This window comes from Miscanthus floridulus, chromosome 9 (assembly GCF_019320115.1).
Source record: "Miscanthus floridulus cultivar M001 chromosome 9, ASM1932011v1, whole genome shotgun sequence".
NCBI lineage: Eukaryota > Viridiplantae > Streptophyta > Magnoliopsida > Poales > Poaceae > Miscanthus > Miscanthus floridulus.
The window spans coordinates 45,747,461-45,767,421 of NC_089588.1; the positions used below are offsets into that span (position 1 = coordinate 45,747,461).

Below are 19,961 nucleotides of genomic sequence, written 5' to 3' on the forward strand. Positions count from 1 at the left end.
AGAGATAAGGTTTTCAACATGCTTGGTTCATATAAGCTTTTAACAATGAGAACAAAAAGAGTTAGGCAAGCTTATATGACCCAAGCCAACATGATGTACTCAATAGATATGAAATAAGCATGAGTACAAGAAATAAAGCTCATTTGAATCGAAGTAAAATGCGGAAGCAAACCAAATGAGCATAATGAAGTGACATGACATATATAAAGATCAAAGTAGAGAGCACACATGTCACATATCACATAAATATCACTTAAATATCACAATCACACTTATGTAGTTCAATGCATGAAAGTAAACATGAATGCATAGTAATGTATCACACATAAAAACCAAACGTAATAAATAAGCAAGCTCCCCCTAGATATATCGCTCCCCCTAGATCTAACATTCTCGATCCCTCTCCCCTTTTGGCGTCAAGCACCAAAACTAAGGGTCGGTCGGCGGGGCTGGAGCAGACGAGTCGGGCGCTGAGGTGCGGTGAGCGATCTGAAACTGGGTAGCATCATCCTCTGATCCAGAGCTCTGAGTTGTTTGACCCTCTGTCACTGGAACTGAAGCTGAAGCGGTCTGGGTTGGATCTGGGACTGGTGCGGCCTGTGACTCTGCAGGTATCACTGTAGCAGCTGGCTCTGATGATGCAACAGATGAAGGGAGCGTCTCTATAGTCCCAGTAACTAGAGCGACTGTGGAAGGTTCATGGACGCGTAGCTCTGGCGGTGTAGGCTGCCCTATCAACTCACTGAATGTAGCACCAAGGCTCCTGGAAACTGGGGTGTCAGTCACAAGCACTGAGGAGCTCTGAGCCGGTGTGAAGCCCGTGATAATAGGTGTGAAGGAAGGACCCTGGGCTGTCACTAGAGAAGGAAACCACTGAGACACCTGCTCTGTCGGTGAAGCAAACTGTGTCGCTGGCTGTCCCTGACTCTGAAGCCCACTATGCTGTAAAGTTGGAGTCACTATAGTGGTGACAGGTTGGCTGAGCTGAGGTGTAAGCTGTGGCGGTGCAGACCCGATAGTAGTAACGACATGTTGCATGAATCCAAGTAACTGCTGCTGGATTAGGAGCTGCTGCTGCTGCTGTATAGCCTGCTGCTGTCGCTGGAACTCATCCTATCTGGCCTGAACCTGTGTTAGGGCTGCTGCAGTCTCCTAGGCCTTACGTGCCTGATCCTGCCTCATCCACTCAAGTATAGAAAACAGAGCGGGATCTGTCTGTGGTGGCTGTGGTGGAGCTGAGCTAGAGCCACCGGCCTCACTGTCATGTCGTCGAGGAGGCATCTAAGGGATAGCCTGGTAGTCATCATCTGAACTGTCACTAGGGTCGCTCTCGACCATACCCTCCTGCTGAGCATCTAGCTGCTCCTCCTCTATCGCTGCAACGCCCCTGATGATCTCATCCTACTGGGCTGCAGTCTCTAGCACCTCTGGACGACGGCGCGGTGGGCTAGGTGTCCTCGCTACACTGTGGTAGAGCATCTGAGTCATGTTATATGGTGGAAACTCTAGTAGCTCCTATGTACTCAGCCATAGTCTCTAGAGACTTTACTGTAACTGCCTTGCGAATCAAGAATGTAATCCAGTACCAGTATATGATTGTTTACTTGAAAGATACAATCATGCTATCTGACAATAGAAATTCACAGGTAAACTGAAATTATGAACTCAAAGGGAACGAACGAACTGAACTTAGTGGTAAGCAACACACAAATTGCAGCTTAGAGCCGGACCAAAACATATGTGTCAAAGGGATCAGGAAGGCTGAACCTACTGGGAAGAAAGCACACAAACCAGAGCAACACCTAAACATTTAATAACTTATATTGTATAGCTGATCATAGCCTCATAGGCTAGAAATCAGCAAGGCTGGCAACGTACCCAGTAGCCTATCCACGCAACAGCCACAAGGCTGATAAGTAGCAAACAACACCGCATCATATGAGCTGAAACAAGTCAGCAACCCATAGGCAGTGCTAGGCTAACAAATACAATATTACTACAGGCCTAAGCTATGGGCACCAAATAGGAACACGTTGCGTATATCAGGAAAGAAAGCACAAGATCTCAAACAATGACAGGTAAATAGCGTAGCAAAACTAAACATGTCCATTTGATTTTGACTACCACTAAACGATTTTACCTTACATCCCATGAAATTGTGCATTCCCCAAGAATTTGATGTAAGCCCCCACCAGGATATGCAAACGCACCATTTTGTATGAGTGTAAGTAGTAGTACATGATTGTTTACTTGAAAGATACAATCACTATCAAGTTGTCCCTCCCCGTTACTACATCTTGTTGTCTCCTCCCCTATGACCTTTCGTTTTTCGACAAATCCCCACTACCTGTCCTCAATCAACCACAAATACCCCATCAAATACTAGAACAATCCATCAAACCAAACCCTAATTAACAAGGACTAACAGAACATCACCCCATTTGCAAAAAAAAGTTCACCAAAAATTGCTCATCAGTAAAATACAGCACAAACCCTAGAAGCATTCGAACCTCACCCACACAAATATCCATCCATGTGCCCTCACCATATGGATCCATGAAATCTACGCCGCATTAAGAAATCGGATCGAGTACACACATGAGCAAAAGAGTAGCAAACATGAAGGAGATGTGGCGGGCACATACAAGACCTTCAACAGCGCACCACGACGGAAATGCGGGATGACCGCCAGGGTGCACTGCTCCACCGCCGCTGCCCCTCGCACGCTGCTCCACTGCTGCTGCAGCGCGTGCGCCGCTCCTCCACTAGGGGTCCACTGTGGTGCTGAAGGGAAGGAGAAGGGGATGCGCCAGCGCCACTGCCGCCGGTTCTCCACGTGTGGTGGGAGGTAGAGGAGCGGCAGATCTGGGACTGGGTCACTGGGAGAGTGGGAGAGCAGCAGGTGGTCGAGCACTCGAGTAGGGCGGCGGCCATGCTAGAGTGCAGTGTTAGCAGGTGCGGTCTCCAGTGTCCGAACCCAATAAGAAACATCGGACCCAATATGAAACAAACCAGGCGCAGGAATCTTCGAGACCATCCAACGGACAGAGCGTCGCCTGAAACAAGCTCAGATTTCAGGCGACTGCACAAAAGGAAAAGTGAAAAAATATCTAATTACTTACCAAATTTCAGTCAGCATGTCACATAATAAATGAACACAAAGCTCTATAACTGTACTACGAAGTCTCAAACCTTTTTTTGTCTTCCCATTCGATGTCTGCAGCAGCAGTGGTCGGTGGCTCTAGGAGACACGGATAAGTAATAGCAGTTCCAAGTGCGCAAGAGACGGGAGATCATCGGTCGCCCTCTGCACGCCAGATCAAAGACGTTACGTGAATGAACTAATGAAGCACCAGCACAATTACTAAGCTACCCTTCTTAACATTAAAGCACTTCTAGTTAGTCTCAATGGTTCATTAATGATCAAAGGGGAGGAACCACAGTTTGCCCTCAAGCACCGTAACACATGTCACTAATAATTAACAGAACAGTCACTGAAGTATTCTACTCAAGCTTAAAATAACGTTCCACATGACACAAAAAAAATTGGGAGTTATGTTACAAATACTGATCGATCTTAATTTGGAAACAAATACAATAATGAACCATGTGACGGATGAACACAATGCATAAAAAAGAAGACTAGAATTTCTAAAATAAAATGAAGTATCGTACCAGACAAAACTACGCAAGCAAACCTATCTAGGCATTGTCAGAACTAAAAGCCACATAGCAATTGGAACAACCAATTTAAGCTCCCTGAAAGACTGAGCATGGTCGGATGGACGCCTGCTGCACCCCTGAGCCATCCAATCTTGACGAATTCTTTGGATTTGGAGTATGGGACGGTTGGGATGGACGGCTGCTGTGCTCCTGATGTCATCCTCCAAAGCCTCCACCTCGTCTGCAACAGCAGCGTCGCAGTCAACCTCGACAGCCACATGTTTGAGGCCTAGTCCCAAATTCTGCAGACCAAGGACGAGGCCACCTTCCCCAAACTTGAACTGGCACCGTGCCATCAGGTGCAGTTTGAGCCTTTGGAGTTTTGGCATGGCTCTTGGCTCAAACTCCAATGCCACCTCGGGCCAAAAGCGCAAATTAAACTTGACCAAACGCTGGAATCCTTGTCTGCTGATTGTGTAGCGGATGCCTGAATCTCCATCTTTGTCATTGGATAAGCTAACAGTAAGAGAGAGCAGCATGGGTAAGCTTGCTAGGATATTTATTCCTTCGTTGCCTGCTTCACCACGGACCAGAATGCGGAGGCGGGTCAGGCTGACTAGTGAGCTAATTTGAGGGCCCACCCTATTTAAGTTATGTGTATCAAGAAGAAGCATTTGAAGCGGTGGTGGAGTAGGTACACACGAAGCCATGAATGAACATGTGGCATCAAGATCACTCTGCCACACACATAGTTCTCGCAGGCACATGAACAGCTTGGAGAGCAATGAGATACATGCTTTCTTGTGGCCCTCCATATCATGAAATTCAGTAAAGTACGGCCAATCAATTTCAAGTATTCTCAGATTGGTCATATCACTGAGTCTTGGATAAACTTTACAGATTGAATACCCAAATCGATCCTTGATAGCTCTTCCAACGTCTCAAGACTTCCGATTCCATCGGGTAGGCACACCCACCGATTGACATGAAGACGCACTAGTTTCTGCAACTGGATAATACTTGCTGGTAGCTTTCCAAAGCATTGCCATCTCAAATCTAGTGTCTCCAGATGTTGCAGCTTTTCTATATCTTGTGGAAGCTTGCTGGCCGAATATTTGCTGTCTATCCTCAAGAACTTCAACTGACCTAAACTTTTGGCATGTCCAAGAGGGCATTCACGAAACACACATTTTATATTCAGCACCCGCAAGACTTGGCTGTTTAAGAACTCTGTGGCATGCTTATTAACCAGAACTGAATTTGAGCCAAAGATATTGATGGATCGGATCTGAGCTCCATTTTTTATTGTCTTGGCAATCTCTTCCGCCTGGGAAGAAATGTCTTTTTGGATGGATAGACGGCGAATCTTGTTCGAAGAATAATTTTTAGAAAAACCATTACCATTCCATATAGTAACAAAGTTGTCCTCCACGGCCTTTGATACAATACGAACTCAAGTATGACATCATGAACTTTGCACTGTTTCACTGTTGCGCCGTGTCCCCCAACCTTGGTTGGCTGCACCAAACTTCTATTGATGAGCTCATTCAAGTAACTTCTCCCTAGCTGCTCCATACTTTCCCTGTCCTGTCCAGGAATCAGTCCTTCGGCTACCCATATCAATATTAACTGTTGGCAATCAATCAAAGAATCCTCTGGAAACACACTCAGATATAGCAAACAACTCTTTAAATGGTGAGGAAGGTCAACGTAACTAAGCAACAAAATTCTTTTCATCTTATCAATGGGAGAATCTTTGTCAACTACAGCAGCAATAGACCTCAATACATTGACCCAGACTTCCACCGTTTTCCTTCTGTTTGCTAATAAACTAGCTATACTGATTATGGCCAATGGTAAGCCGCAACATTTCTTTAAAATATCATCGGATACTTTCCTCAAATCTGGGTGGCAATCATCACTCGAGAAAAATAGCCTCTTAAAGAATAATCTTTCGGAGTCCTCGTCACTTGGGGGCTTTGCTTGATACATTTGTGCAGCAATACCAGTACAACAAGATTTGGCTACTGCTTCAATGCGTGTTGTAGTAATAATAATTCTGCTTCCATTGTCATTGCGAGGTAAGGCAGATCGTACAAGCTCCCATGCTGACACATTCCAGATATCATCAATCAAGATGAAGTACCTGCATACATTGGTTGTGGAATCACGTTATTATTATTATGTAAGGCAACCATGAATTGAAATGTAAGATGGATCGTAGTGGCACACTTTCTTATCAGTAATTATTACACATGAGAAATACAGGCTGTAAACTACCATTATTTAAAAAGTGTATTACAACCTCCAAAATGGTAATTGCCGCATTAGAGCACACCAGGACACCCACTGAAAAGAAATGAAGCATTGAGATCAAAAAATGAATTCTTTATGCCTTGTGCTACGGTACAGATCTCAAACAAGTCCTAGTCCTCGATTTTTAAAATATATATAACAAGTAAATAATTAATAAATAATGAAAGTATTTATTAAAAAAAAGGCAGGAAACCTCGGTCCTCAAATATGACTAATACTCCCTCCATTCCAAATTATAAGTCATTTTAATTTTTTTGTAGACTCAAAGTAGCTCAAGTTTGACCAATATTATAGAAAGAATTACAAAGATTTATGACATCAAATATGCACACTATGAAAACATAATTAATGAACAATCTAACACTTATTTCGTAACATAAATGTTACTATTTTATTATATAAATTTGGTCAAACTTAAGATGTTTGGACACTTCAAGATAGTTGGAATGACTTATAGTTTGGGATGGAGGGGATACATCATAGCTACACAACGATGTACGACGTGACCATCTGGGATGCAAATTGAAGGCCTTGGAGCTTCTACTAGCCGGTTCTTTCAGAATATGAGATGCTCACTTCGTGTTTCAGATTGCATAGCATCTTTGTACTGTTGGAACTGTACCGTGCAGTTACATTATTTTGGGTTGGGGTGTACAAAGATAATTTTACCCCAACCCCAACAGCATATGCCAAGATGCATGAGCCAGCCGTTGTCAACATACCCAAGGACAGTTGATTTTAGTTTGTTCATCGTTGTAAAATGTTTAGTGGTAACATTTGGTAGATATGTTGATGAGCAGTTGATGTATCTGAGGTAGTTTTATGCTGCCCACTTCATTGGGCGACGGAAAAAATGTATCATTTTTTTTAAAAAAATTCCCAGAAAAAATCATAACGGGCCCAATAATTAGGTGAGCTTAAGTGAGTAACAAAGTGTCGGGTTCATAAACCCGGGGTCCCTCGAGGACTGTCTTCCACGCCCGGGCTCGGCCCAGGAAAACAACATATGTTTTATGGGCCGGCCCAAAAAACTAAAACACAGCGGGCCGGAAGGAAAGTCCGATCGTCGACCGGGAGGTCTACCCTTAAGAACAGGCGCCCGCTCATCAACTTCTTCGGCCCACCTCTCCGACCGGAGCACTCGCTTCAGGCACCAGCCGTCTCCAAGCAGTCTCTCCAATCGGAAGGCTTAGCCCAAAACGCTGCTTCCTACTCCGACCCCGCGACTCCGACCCTACGACCGGGGCTCGTAGGAAGCCTGCTCACCGCTCTTCTCCGACCGACGCGCCGAGAGCCGACTAGAGTCATCCGACCGGGGGCTCCCCGTTCGGAGAGAACCAGAAGACGTGCTAAGAAAGGCAAGGTATGGCTAACAAGTCAAAACCACTGTACCAGGGACCATACCCTGCACAAAACAGTGCTCTGCAGCCACCCTGACACAAAGTATTGTAGGGGCCGCTAGAACCTCCCATATGGTAAGCCATCCGCGTGTCTCTAGACATCGATCGCAGTATGGGCTCCAGGATTTGCCATACTAGGTGAACATTGCGCGGCTCCTCACATGCGACAAAGGCATCCAGAAGTATTTGCAGGTACCGGCGTCCATCCTTCCTGAAGAAGATAGCTCAACCCCCCGTGCACATCTGACATCCTACAGCGACATCGACAGTATTGGGGGGCTTCAACCATTATCCAGTTTTCATCACCGTAGGCAGCAAGGCTTAGAAATATATGTACTCTCTCCCTCTCACCTGTAAAAGCCACCCCTTCATCTATAAAAGGGGATGCGCTCCCTCCAACCAAAAGAGATCGACTTCTTCAAGCTCAGACTCACTAGATCGACATCAACACTCCCAACCGCAGGACCACCCAGTTCCGACCGCGACCCTTCCGGTCGGAGCCAACCGAACCTCTTGTATCCTCCCTTCTTCCTCCTTCTCGTTTGTACCCCCACTACAGACTTCGAGCACCTGGGCTCAGGAATAAAATCACCGACCGACCCCGACTGGACGTAGGGCACGTTGCCTGAACCAGTATAAATCCTGTGTCATTGAGTGCTAGGCCACCACCGATCACAACGTACAGCAAAACTACAAATATTTACTAGTTGGTCACTTTCTGCACCGACAGTTGGCGCCGTCCGTGGGGAGGACGCTGTACGTTCAACACTTTTTTGGTAATCGGATGGCCCATTTTTCTGCCACCCCCGCCATGGCGGGCTCGGGCGATACGATTCGCTTCGGCTCGCTCGAGTTCCCCGCACTCTCGCCCGCCAGGATGCGGGTTCCACCTGTCTTTGAGCCATCCCAGGCCTTCCGCTTCGGGAGCCTAGACTTCATCGCCGACCGGCTCGGCGTACTCCACCTCCGCGAGGAAGCTCACGACCCGGCACCCATCGGAGGGACGTCCTCCATCGACTCCAGGACGTGCGACTTCGACAGCGTGGCATCTGCGCTTCATTCCGAGCAAACTCTCTGCTCAAACCCTGTTGTAAGTAATATGCGTACTACTCGCTCTTTATTTACTATCTCTCACCAGTCACCCAGAGGAAATGTACCGCCCACGCCACAAGCGCCATACGATCGGTTCCCCTACGGCCTTGCGTCCTCCGTGGACGCCTATGCTCGGGGGCTCCGAAGGATGCTGGTACCATCCCCCCTCACGTCCGAGTTCATGGGAATGGCGGGCTTCGTTCCTGCCATTTCCCACAAACTCCCGGATGGTGATGGCGAGAGCGACGGTTCAAGCATCGGTGACGTGGCACCCCACCACTGTCTGTCCCGGGAGTGCGCTATGGTGGACGCTCTACGACAACCACCGGTGGTTGCGGAGTCTATGCAAACTCACACCCCTCTGGACCTACGTGCGGGAGCCGTCCCATCTGTGCAAGCACACGCTGAGGAATTACGACAACGACGGCAGAGTCAGCCGCCGCCTGCACCGGTGCTGTCGGTACAGCACGTTGCGCCCCACGCGCCTGGCCTAGCGGGTGGCGCCTGGGGTCGTGCTCATCAGGTTCAGCATGACATCGTGAGTGAGGGGAACGATGTCCCACAATTTGCCCGGGCTGGCCAGAATATCGCTGTTGCAGCAATGCTTCTCCGCGGTGTTCCCGAGCCCATCGACCCTCAGGAGCGGGAAGTCTACTGGAACCTCTGGGTTCTAGTAGAGGCCGCCGCTGTCCAACAGGCGGAAAGCTCTGCACCACGACTCCGACCCACGCCCTCTCTCCCCACCGGGGGGATGGGGACGCACCAGCCGGATCAATCCGTTCGCTCACCGCAGTAGCCGGCAGGCTCGGCTCGGGGAGCGGCAGCCGCGCCACGGTCCAACCAGGCGCCTGCTCCACACCAAACGCACCAAGACGCTCATAGCGTCGCTAGCAATCGTCGTTGGGCCCGACACGGCAACGACGTCCGCCATACGGCAGCAGGCGACACGGACCTTGGCCGAACCATCGAGGGAAGCGGTGAAACGCGCCCCAGGCGTGATCACCGGCCGGATAACCAGAGCCCCAGCCCTGAGGGCCCGGGGCCACGGGCCTTTAGCCGGCGCATCCGAAGAGCACCGTTTCCACAACGTTTTTGGCCTCCCACCAACATCACCAAATACACCAGGGAGACGAACCCAGGCATCTGGCTCGAAGCCTTCCGGCTCGCCTGTCGAGCCAGAGGGGTGGATGATGACTTTTTCATCATCCAATATCCTCCCATTTGCGTGGGGGAACATGTTCGGGCATGGCTCGAATTCCTTCCACACGACAGCATCCGCGACTGGGCAGACCTCAAGAGGGTCTTCGTCGGGAATTTCCAGGGGACGTACGTCCGCTCAGGAAACTCCTAGGACCTCAAGAGCAGCCAGCAGGAGCCTAGTGAATCCTTGCGAGATTACATCCGCAGGTTTTCCCAACATTGTAACTCCCTCCCTGATGTCGTTGATGCAGACGTCATCAGTGCTTTCCTCTCCGGGACAAACTGTAAGTCCCTGATCCACAAGCTTGGCTGCCTAAAACCCTGCACCACCCGCGATCTGCTCGACGTCACCACCAACCATGCCTCTGGCGAGGAGGCGGTCAGAGCGGTCTTCAGCGAAGGCCGGGACAAAGGCAAGCCCAAGCGCACGGATCTAGATGAAGGCCCCTCCACTCAGAGGGGCAAGAAGAACAGGAACGATCGGCGCCGATCGGATGACACTGCGTTGATCGTCGTAGCTGAACACGCATCTTCGACCGACTCAACAAACACGCCGGGCGGTGGGTTGCAGAGGTCTCAGTAATCCTCTAGAGCCTAAGAACGACCCCAAACCGATCCACGGGATTCACACCTTTCTTCCTGGCCTACGGAGTAGAAGTTGTGTTGCCCTCTGACCTCGACCACGGCGCACCGAGAGTAAAAGCTTTCGATCGCGACCAAGCCACGGTGGCTCAACAAGACGCAGTCGACCTGCTCGAAGAGGCCTGTGAGACAACCATCATCCGCTTCGCCTGCTACCAACAAACCCTCCGCAAGTACCACGAAAGGAAGATCAGAGGAAGGATTCTCGAAGTCGGTGATCTCGTGCTATGAAGGACCCAATCGATGAAGGAAAAACACAAGCTCTCTCCACCCTGGGAAGGACCCTATATGGTAACCGAGGTAATCCGACCGGGCACCTACTGACTGGAGGACAACAACAGCAATGTTCTCAACAACACTTGGAACATTGAACAGCTACGTCGTTTTTTCCCTTAGAACCGGTCTAAACACCTTCGGTTAAAGCACATGCTCCTGAAAGAGCGCCCCTGCCCGAACACTTTCAACCCGGGTCGCTCGGGGGCTCCATAAATATACAAATATTGAGTACTACCTCTCTGTTTTGTTTACTGTTGTATGGAGAAATTTCTTCCTACCTGAACAAAAGGGTAGTTCGTTCCTTTGTTTTACCTTACGTAACTTTGCTTTAGAACATTCCGACTGATCGCACCTCGCCTTTTCCTACGGTTATAGAAACATCCTCAATTTTCCTTGAAGGGAAAATCCACAGAATGAATTTTTTTAATATGATAAAACCAAGAACTGATTCCATCATATTATCATATTTCAGTCGATGTCACAGTCATATATCGTAAGATTACAAGAATACAAGATGTTACATCACTGGGGAACACACCTATTACAGAGTTAATCTAGCGGAAGACTATTGAGTGAAGGCTCCTCCTTCATGGGCATCATCAGAGTTGGCATAGCGCAGCGTAGATTCCATCTCCGAACCAAACTTGAGCGTAGGCACGAGACCTCCTAATCCTTCTAAAGTTAGCATCTCTGAGAAGCAGGAAATCTGCACACCGCCAGATGTGTACAGGCCATGGTCAGCACCGATGAGCTTTAGTGGAAAAGATAAACAAGGGATCTGGCGTTCCTAATATGTGGCTGTGGTTTGCATTCTTAGCGCATGAGAAGTAAATAACTTTAGTAATATAAAAATAACATCCAATTTTTAACACATTCACCACCACACCATCCATATCCATCCACCAACCATCCATCCAAAACCATCCATCCAAAACCATCCATCCCAAACCATCTCAACAACACCACACCATATCTCATCTCGCACACTCAGGTCGACAGGCCAACTCCCTCTCGGCCTTGTCTCAACGGCCCGTAGCCCCCAAGGCTCACGACCAGAAAATACCCCCAACCCTGGAGGGAGGAAAGATGGACTCATCTCCTATCTAGTTTAAGCGAAACCCAGGGAAGGTCCATAGCCAACAAGTCGGCATATGTATCGATCGATCAACCAAACACTCTGTAGTGGTTTCACATACCCACAAGATAGCCATCCTCGACGGTGCCCTGTCTAGGCAGATTCTGGCTGCTTGCTAGCCTAGAACAATGCCACCCTACCTCTCAGCCCTAGAACATCCCAAGTCTAGTCTGGGATGGCTGATACTGTGAGTCGTAGACAGCGCCAGGGCCCTCCGGATGTCAAGAGCCGGGTCCACAAGGCCTCCTGAAGTCTCGGAAGGGTGTGGGGGAAACCGCGCGCCCCGTACCTCCTTGCACACATTCGCCTAGCAGTAGTGGCATTGTTCTACCAAGTAGTCCGACCGTCTCGCACCATATAGGGCGAGTGGGATGTAAAGGATTCCCGGTGAGTCTGAGTACTAGTAAGTCCTTAGGGATTGACCAAGCCAGAATATCTTCATCAGGGTTTCCATTTTATGTGCCACCATAGCACATCTACCCCAGGCTCCACCTCTCCGAGGTTCACACCCAAGGACACCTCCAATTACCATTTACCCGCCATAGGTATTCCATATCCAAGTGCCCAGGTAGCACCACATGGCAAGACTCGCCCCAGGCTCGTCGTTATTCCAGCTCGGTCGACACAACCCTCACTCTCCATGCACCCAAGACACATGCAGCACGCTCACACACCACCAAGTCCGGCACCCATAGCCAAACCATTCCCTAGGGGTTCACCACCAGCATCACATCCCCGATATAATGCGAAGTGGAGTTAACAGTAAGTATAGTGGTGTATTATGCAAGCAAGCAGGCAAGTACGCATATATAAGTGAGCGAATGCGCAAAGTAGGGTGACATGGTAGAGTGGGTTGCATTAGGGTAATAATGGCTCAGGTAGTAGCATGCATCAAAGTACTAGCAAAGGAATAATTATAAAGCGCTAGCAGTTCTAGATATTATGTAATGTCTAATGGGATTCTCTAAAAGAGGGTGCTGCCATGACACCTGTGATGTAGAGGTAGTAGTGGTACAATTCTCCATTTGTTGGTGTTCCATTAGCGGGGTCACCTCCTCCTACGTCGACTCCATTCCGCGGTCCTTGTCGTCGTCCTCGTTCTCTAGGTCCGATCGTTAGCTACTCCGCAAAGCGACACGCAAGGCAAGAGAGCACTCAACACTTGAAAAGACGACGAGACGTAGGAAAATCCAATAACACCAACGAGACAATAAAAGATACACGGCTTGGCCCTCTCGGCGGTTGTCCGATTCCCTCTGGCCAAAGAAACACGAGTGGTGGTATGCTGAGCACAAGCTTAAGTCATGGCCAAGCCAGTATGGCTTTACGATAAACTGTTTAAGCCAGAGCTTATCCAGAGCAAACACCACGGCTCATGATCTTTCGATCTGGTGTCATTGAATTGATGGGGATTGGAAGTCGGGCCCCAAGAAAGAAGAACGACGGGGTTTGGCTCTTATAGCCTTATCCCGTAAGTCACAATTGGACACGAGCAGCAAACAAGAACGATTAACACTATTGTGACTTGGCTCCAACGTACTTCGGCTCGCCCGCTATGGTAGAAAGCGGTAGTGCAAAGAGATTGGACATCAACGTTTCTCTCGATCCACTCGGCATAATAACGTCGGGAGCCGAGAGGAGAGTTGCTCAGCAAAGCAAAAGAAGCGGGGGGTAGCTAGGCACATCCATGTCATGTTCTCAGAAACATCTTCGGGAAAGATGGTTTTTAGATGGTCGATCGGGTCGACATGCACGGGTCTGAGGTACGACATAAACCATTGCTTTGCTAACCCAAAGGGGATAGTTCGGTCTTTAATCCAATCGTCATGGGCAAGACGAAATCGAACAGAGTGGGCTAACGGTGCAACAAGAGCAAGAACAACAAGAGACAAGGTCTACTTCTTCCAACACTCGCACCACGACGAAAGACAGGGCATTGGAAGGAAGCGACAAACATCAAGTGCGCAAACCACTCGTAGGGTACCCGACTTAGGTGCACTGGCACTAAGACATCTCTCTAATTCATAGCGGTGCGGTTGTCACTGCGGGAATCAAAGAAATGCGATGGTCATACAAGGTACAAGCATACGGAGGTTTGAGCACGAAGAGGCAAGTAAAAGCAAAAGAGTGGCGTAGCTCCATGGTCATGGTGAGGCGAACTCGTGGCCACAAGCTACACCAACAAGTTGGCATCCATCATTCCATGATTGTTATCTCCCAGGTCATCTCTCATAGGCTAGGTCGTGAAAGGCTCGATATGAGCGGGTGATATCCGCATCGATATCGATATCGATATCGAATCCATTGCGACCATGTCCTAGGGCTGAAGGTAGGAGTTAACACCCGTAGTTTTATGAAGTCAACTAAAGAGCTAGGGGTCGAGTTACACTCGGCATCACGGTCATGGCGAGACGGATCCCGCGTTCGTAACGTCCAAACGAGGTACGATCCCTCAGCCAGCTCGAAGGCTCGGCACATAGGTAACAACACAGCGATAAGAACCAAACACGACCGAAAGACACAACAACTCGACACGACTGCAGAGTAGCACATTCCATAGCGAGGGGGATGGGTAGACCTGCACAAGGGCATGGTGCAGACAGATATAGATAGATCAAGATCTCGTATTGTAAGTGTACGAACGAGTATAAGAATGAGCAGGAAGGGGCATTCGTCGGTGACGGGAATGGCATTCGACTAGGATTCGACTTTGCGACAAAGATGTGGAGGCCCAAGGGTTGTTGTAACTTGTCCCAGGGTTATGGCTTCTTCTGGCTAGCTGAGGCCAGCTACAGCCTACTGTGGCTAGTTGTGGCTTGCTGTAGCTGGCTGCGGCTGGCTACAAGTGGCTATGGTTGGCCAAAGACTGGCTATGGCTGGCCGGGCATGGCAACGACTGGCTAAGATGTGCCTACTGCTGTCAAACACAGCTAGGATTGGCGACGAAGGTGTTTTGCAAGACGGTAGGGCCAAACCGTGTCCATCATGTAGAGCTTGATTTTAGAAAAATGTGAGAACTGGTTTCACATTTTTCTGAGGTCGTATGAATTAGTTATGAATTTCCAAAGTTAAATCATCTCTGAAAATGGGAAAAAGGCTGGTTAATTCAGGGCTGACACGTGTCACACAGTGATTGGTCCACATGGTATGCTGATGTCATCGCGACGTCAGCATGATGTCATCATATCGATTGTGGTACTGACAGGTGGGGTCCCGCTGACATCATCATGTCGCCAGCATGACGTCATCTACGTCATCAGCTACTGACAGGTGGGACCAGGGGCTCTTGGATCACTGACATGTGGCCTCGGTCAACGATCAACGTTGACCGGTCAATGGTCAATACAGGCCGGGCCTCGACTGGGCTGGTTGGGCCTGGATTTGGGCCAGGCTTGGCCTGCCATGTGGCGCGCGCTGGTGCGGCCACATCGTCTTACTGGGCCACTAACGGGTCGTGGTCCACGGGCGTAGGCGAGGCGTGGCTCATGGTGAACCCGCCTACGTTGGTCCATAGACCACAGAGCCAGTCCATGAAGGACTTGGTCCACTTACTCCTTCCCAGGGTTTGGTTCACGTGCACGACGTGGTTGTGGTCAGACCTGCTCGGGACATGGTCGGCGTGGTCGTGGTCGGAGCTCGGCGGAGCTGTAGTCGACGTGGTCGGCGTGGTCGTGGTCCGTGCTTGGCAGAGCTGCTCGGGACGTGGTCGACGTGGTCATGGTCGGTGCTCGGCGGAGCTGCTCGGGACGTGGTCGACATGGCCATGGTCGGTGCTTGGCGGAGCTGCTCAGAATGTGGTCGACGTGGTCGACGAGGGGAAAATCCCCTACTCTTCCCTGATGGGGCTCCCATCGGCAGCGAGGTCACTGGCGAGCCTTACCCGCGGTGCTGGTGTTCAATTAAGGTAGGCAAAAAGCATCGCCAAGCCTTGGCAAGTGCAGTGGTGGGGTCAAGGTGGTGGCTAGGGCTTCCTAGGGTCCCGGCCATGGTGAACGGCGGCGTGGGTTCGTCGGCGTGCATGGACAGGGCTGTAGTGGTAGCGAGAGTCCAGTTAGAGGAGCATGTGAGCTCCACGGTGCTTCTACGGCCAAGGTGGGTGTGTTGAAGGAGCTCCTGGTGCTCCCAGTGGCTCTAGCCATGGTGGTGGGGGCAAAACAGAGGCGGTGGCGCTCCGATGAGGTGCGGTGTGGCAACGTAGGGCTCTGGTGGGCTTCTTCCTTGGCTAAGATGAGCACAGTGCTTCTCTTCGTCATGGTGGAGCCAGTCGGGGTGTCAATGTTGCCTTTACCGCGATGTAGAATACGCGGTGGTCTCGCCATGGTTGTGGTCTCGGCCATGGTGAGCGTGCTCGTGCATGTGCGCTCTTATTTCGATGTATAGCGTCATGGCTGGGTTCCTCCTTTTGGTTGATGGCAGCGCACACAGCATGTCCTAGGTCTCAGCAAGCGTGGCCATGGTGGTCTCCCTAGCTACCAGTTGGGCTAGGCCAGAGCTCGAAGCTTCAGCAAGGTTTCGATCATGGCGGTGCACGTTCCATTTGGCTAGAGAGGTGGTCTCAGCAAGATGGCGCACCATAGGGTTCGTGGCGGTAGAATGGCGGTGCGGTGGCGAGGCGAGGCCGTGATGAGGTGATGCAGTGCCGTGCCAAGCAGCTACGTCGCTGTAGCCGATCGGGACAGCGCTCCTGGCTCCAGCGAGGTCCTCCCTAAAGTGGCTTCCTTCTCCACCTTGCCTCTCCCTCCTCCCTCTCTCTCGGCTTGACGCTGTGCGGTGCTGTGCCACCAGCGGCGGTGGCGAACGGGCTGAGGGTCAGGGCTCACGGACGTTGGCTTTTATAGCCAAGCTCCAAGGGCTCCAATGGCGGACGGCGATCGGGCGGTGGTGATGCGTGCAGCGCATCCGACGGTTCACGTGCGGTAGCGTAGGCGCGGCACAAGGGGAAACAGGGTCATGCGATGTGCGTGACTCCGGGCCCACGCCTGCTCCACGGTCGGCTCCCGGTCGCGCGAGGAAAATGCGTGAGCGAGGGGAAGAAGACGCTACTGTGCTGACAAGCGAGGTCGGGTCGTCAGGCGCTTGGTGCGATGTGGCTGCGTGCGGCGCGTGATGGCTGACGAGCGGGGTCGGGTCGTCAGTGGCTGTGCGCGTGCGGGTGGCGGTGCTAGGCCGGCTGAGCTGCTGGGCCGGTCGAGGCAGGCTGGGCTGAGCCGACTCTGTTGCTTGGGCTGGTTGGTCATGTGCTTGGGCCAAATTGGCTTTCCTATTTTCTAAATAAACCAAGGCTCCTATATTGTATACATGTGTCGCCAACTTGTACACCTCCTAGCGGGGTCCGCTAGAGGTCAACTAGGGGTAGTGGGGTCCATGTCAAGGGTTGGTAATCCACGGGCATTGAGTTGATAAAGATAGTTGGTTGATTATAGAATTTAGGTCAAGGGTTCATGAGAGATTCCAGAAGGAGTCAAAAGGATTCGCTACGGACTTGTGCTCTCCAACACAAAAACCCTAAACCAAATAAGGAACTCCGGCAAGCTCCAACAAGCAACACTATATGTATGCAACAATTTATTTATAAATTGTTCTTTGTTTGACCTAGCATCTACATGCTTCACATATTGTAGGAAAAAAATTTAAAAAGTTCATATTTTTGGCTTCTCCAAAAACCCGGGTTGTTACAGTCCACCCTCCTTACAGGAATCTCGTCCTCGAGATTTAGGGGTTAGTGTCACTAGAGAAGAGGGGTCCTCGTTGTCAAGTCATATGCACCAATGCATTTGTTTCGCAGTTGGAGTTTTGAATAGGAGCTTTTGGAAAGAGTTGTTTGCATATGGCTTTTTAAATGGAGAAACTTCATTTTATAAATGAGGAAGAGATCCTTTTGAAGGATTGAATCGGGGTTTGTCACAATTTTAATTTTTGCAAAGAGCCCTTTATGAAAATTTTAGAAAGGCTCTTTTTAAGTGGGTTTTAAATTGGTGGTGAAAATTTTTGATACATTGTTCCAAATCATTTGTTTTATAGATTTCGTAAGCAAGAAGGATACAACCCTAACGATTTTGAAATTATAAAAGTGCTTTAAAATAGGTTGTACTCCACTTTTTTTTCTCAAAGGTTTCGAGGACAGTTTGAAATTGTTTTCTCCTTTTTTCTCAAAGGTTTCGAGGACAGTTTGAAATTGTTTTCTCCTTTTGAAAAGTAATGCTTTTATAAATGTTTTATTTAGTAATTCATCTGTAGTTTGATTTAATGGTAGGGTTTATTTGTACGAACTTCTCAAATTAAGAATAGAGTCAAGATCTTTGTTTTGAAATCAAATAAATACAAGCTTTTTAAAGGTATGGTGTAAAACAAAACTTTTGTCTTTCGAAAATGAGTTCTCCACACCTTTTGAAACACGGTTGGTTCTCAATCTGCTTTCCGTAAAGCTTTTGAAATTTAAGGTAGGTTTGGAAAAGAATCGAAATCACTTTCTTTTGGTAGCTTTAGAGGGTTTTAAAATAGTTTTTCATTTATGATGGTGTTGCTTTTGCAAACGGGAGAAGTTTTCAACAAATGAGAGAGAGCATTTTGAACATGCCTAGTTGAAAATTAAAGTTGATTTTGAAATAGATGAGTAAAGATATGACGTTCCGGCTTAATATGTCCAACCGGTGGTCAAAATCACTTGTCTAGTCATATTACGGCCTTGATTTTTGCCTGGAGTCACACGTAGATAAAATACTTTTACATTCTTCACTCAAGCAATATAAACACAAGAAGCATAAGAGGCAAAAAGATCCAAGCACTCAAGCAGCATTACAACTCCTATATGCATAGTGTTGACTTAAGGCGACTCCTAAGCCTTTGTGTCTCACACATCTATCGATCTTGCGTGGACGACATAGGGAATCATTTCCTAGTGGTCAACTTTTCAGATCGGGGATAGTCGGTTAGTAGTAGAACTCAAGGTAGAGACGGGGAATCAAGTGTTAGTAGCTATGACTCCACTACAGATAGAATGTTTGGCTTCTAAACTAGTGTTTGGTACTAAAGGTCTTGTCCTAAGGTCAAGTATGGCTCTGATACCAACTGAAACATCCTCAATTTTCCTTGAAGGGAAAATCCACAGAATGATTTTTTTTAATATGATAAAACCAAGAACTGATTCCATCATATTATCATATTTCAGTCGATGTCACAGTCATATATCGTAAGATTACAAGAATACAAGATGTTACATCACTGGGGAACACACCTATTACAGAGTTAATCTAGCGGAAGACTATCAAGTGAAGGCTCCTCCTTCACGGGCATCATCAGAGTTGGCATAGTGCAGCATAGATTCCATCTCCGAACCAAACTTGAGCGTAGGCACGAGACCTCCTAATCCTTCTAAAGTCAGCATCTCTAAGAAGCAGGAAATCTGCACATCGCCAGATGTGTGCAGGCCATGGTCAGCACCGATGAGCTTTAGTGGAAAAGATAAACAAGGGATCTGGCGATCCTAATATTTGGCTGTGGTTTGCATTCTTAGCGCATGAGAAGTAAATAACTTTAGTAATATAGTAATAACATCCAATTTTTAACACATTCACCACCACACCATCCATATCCATCCACCAACCATCCATCCAAAACCATCCATCCCAAACCATCTCCACACCACCACACCATATCTCATCTCGCACACTCAGGTCAACAGGCCAACTCCCTCTCGGCCTTGTCTCAACGGCCCATAGCCCCCAAGGCTCATGACCAGAAAATACCCCCAACCCTGGAGGGAGGAAAGAAGGACTCATCTCCTATCTAGTTTAAGCAAAACCCAGGGAAGGTCCATAGCCGACAAGTCGGCATATATATCGATCGATCAACCAAACACTCTGTAGAGGTTTTACATACCCACAAGATAGCCATCCTCGATGGTGCCCCGTCTAGGCAGATTCCGGCCGCTTGCTAGCCTAGAACGATGACACCCTACCTCTCAGCCCTAGAACATCCCAAGTCTAGTCTGGGATGGCTGATACTGTGAGTCGTAGACAGAGCCGGGGCCCTCCGGATGTCAAGAGCCGAGTCCACAAGGCCTCCTAAAGTCTCAGAAGGGTGTGGGGGAAACCGCGCGCCCCGTACCTCCTTGCACACGTTCACCTAGCAGTAGTGGCATTGTTCTACCAAGTAGTCCGACCGTCCCGCACCATATAGGGCGAGTGGGATGTAAAGGATTCCCGGTGAGTCTGAGTACTAGTAAGTCCTTAGGGATT

At 49.0% G+C, this 19,961-nt stretch overlaps 1 pseudogene; it reads right to left on the minus strand.

Moving 5' to 3' along the window:
- The window catches only part of LOC136479797 (disease resistance protein Pik-2-like), a 33,126-nt pseudogene that overhangs the window by 3,609 nt on the left and 9,556 nt on the right, over positions 1-19,961 (minus strand).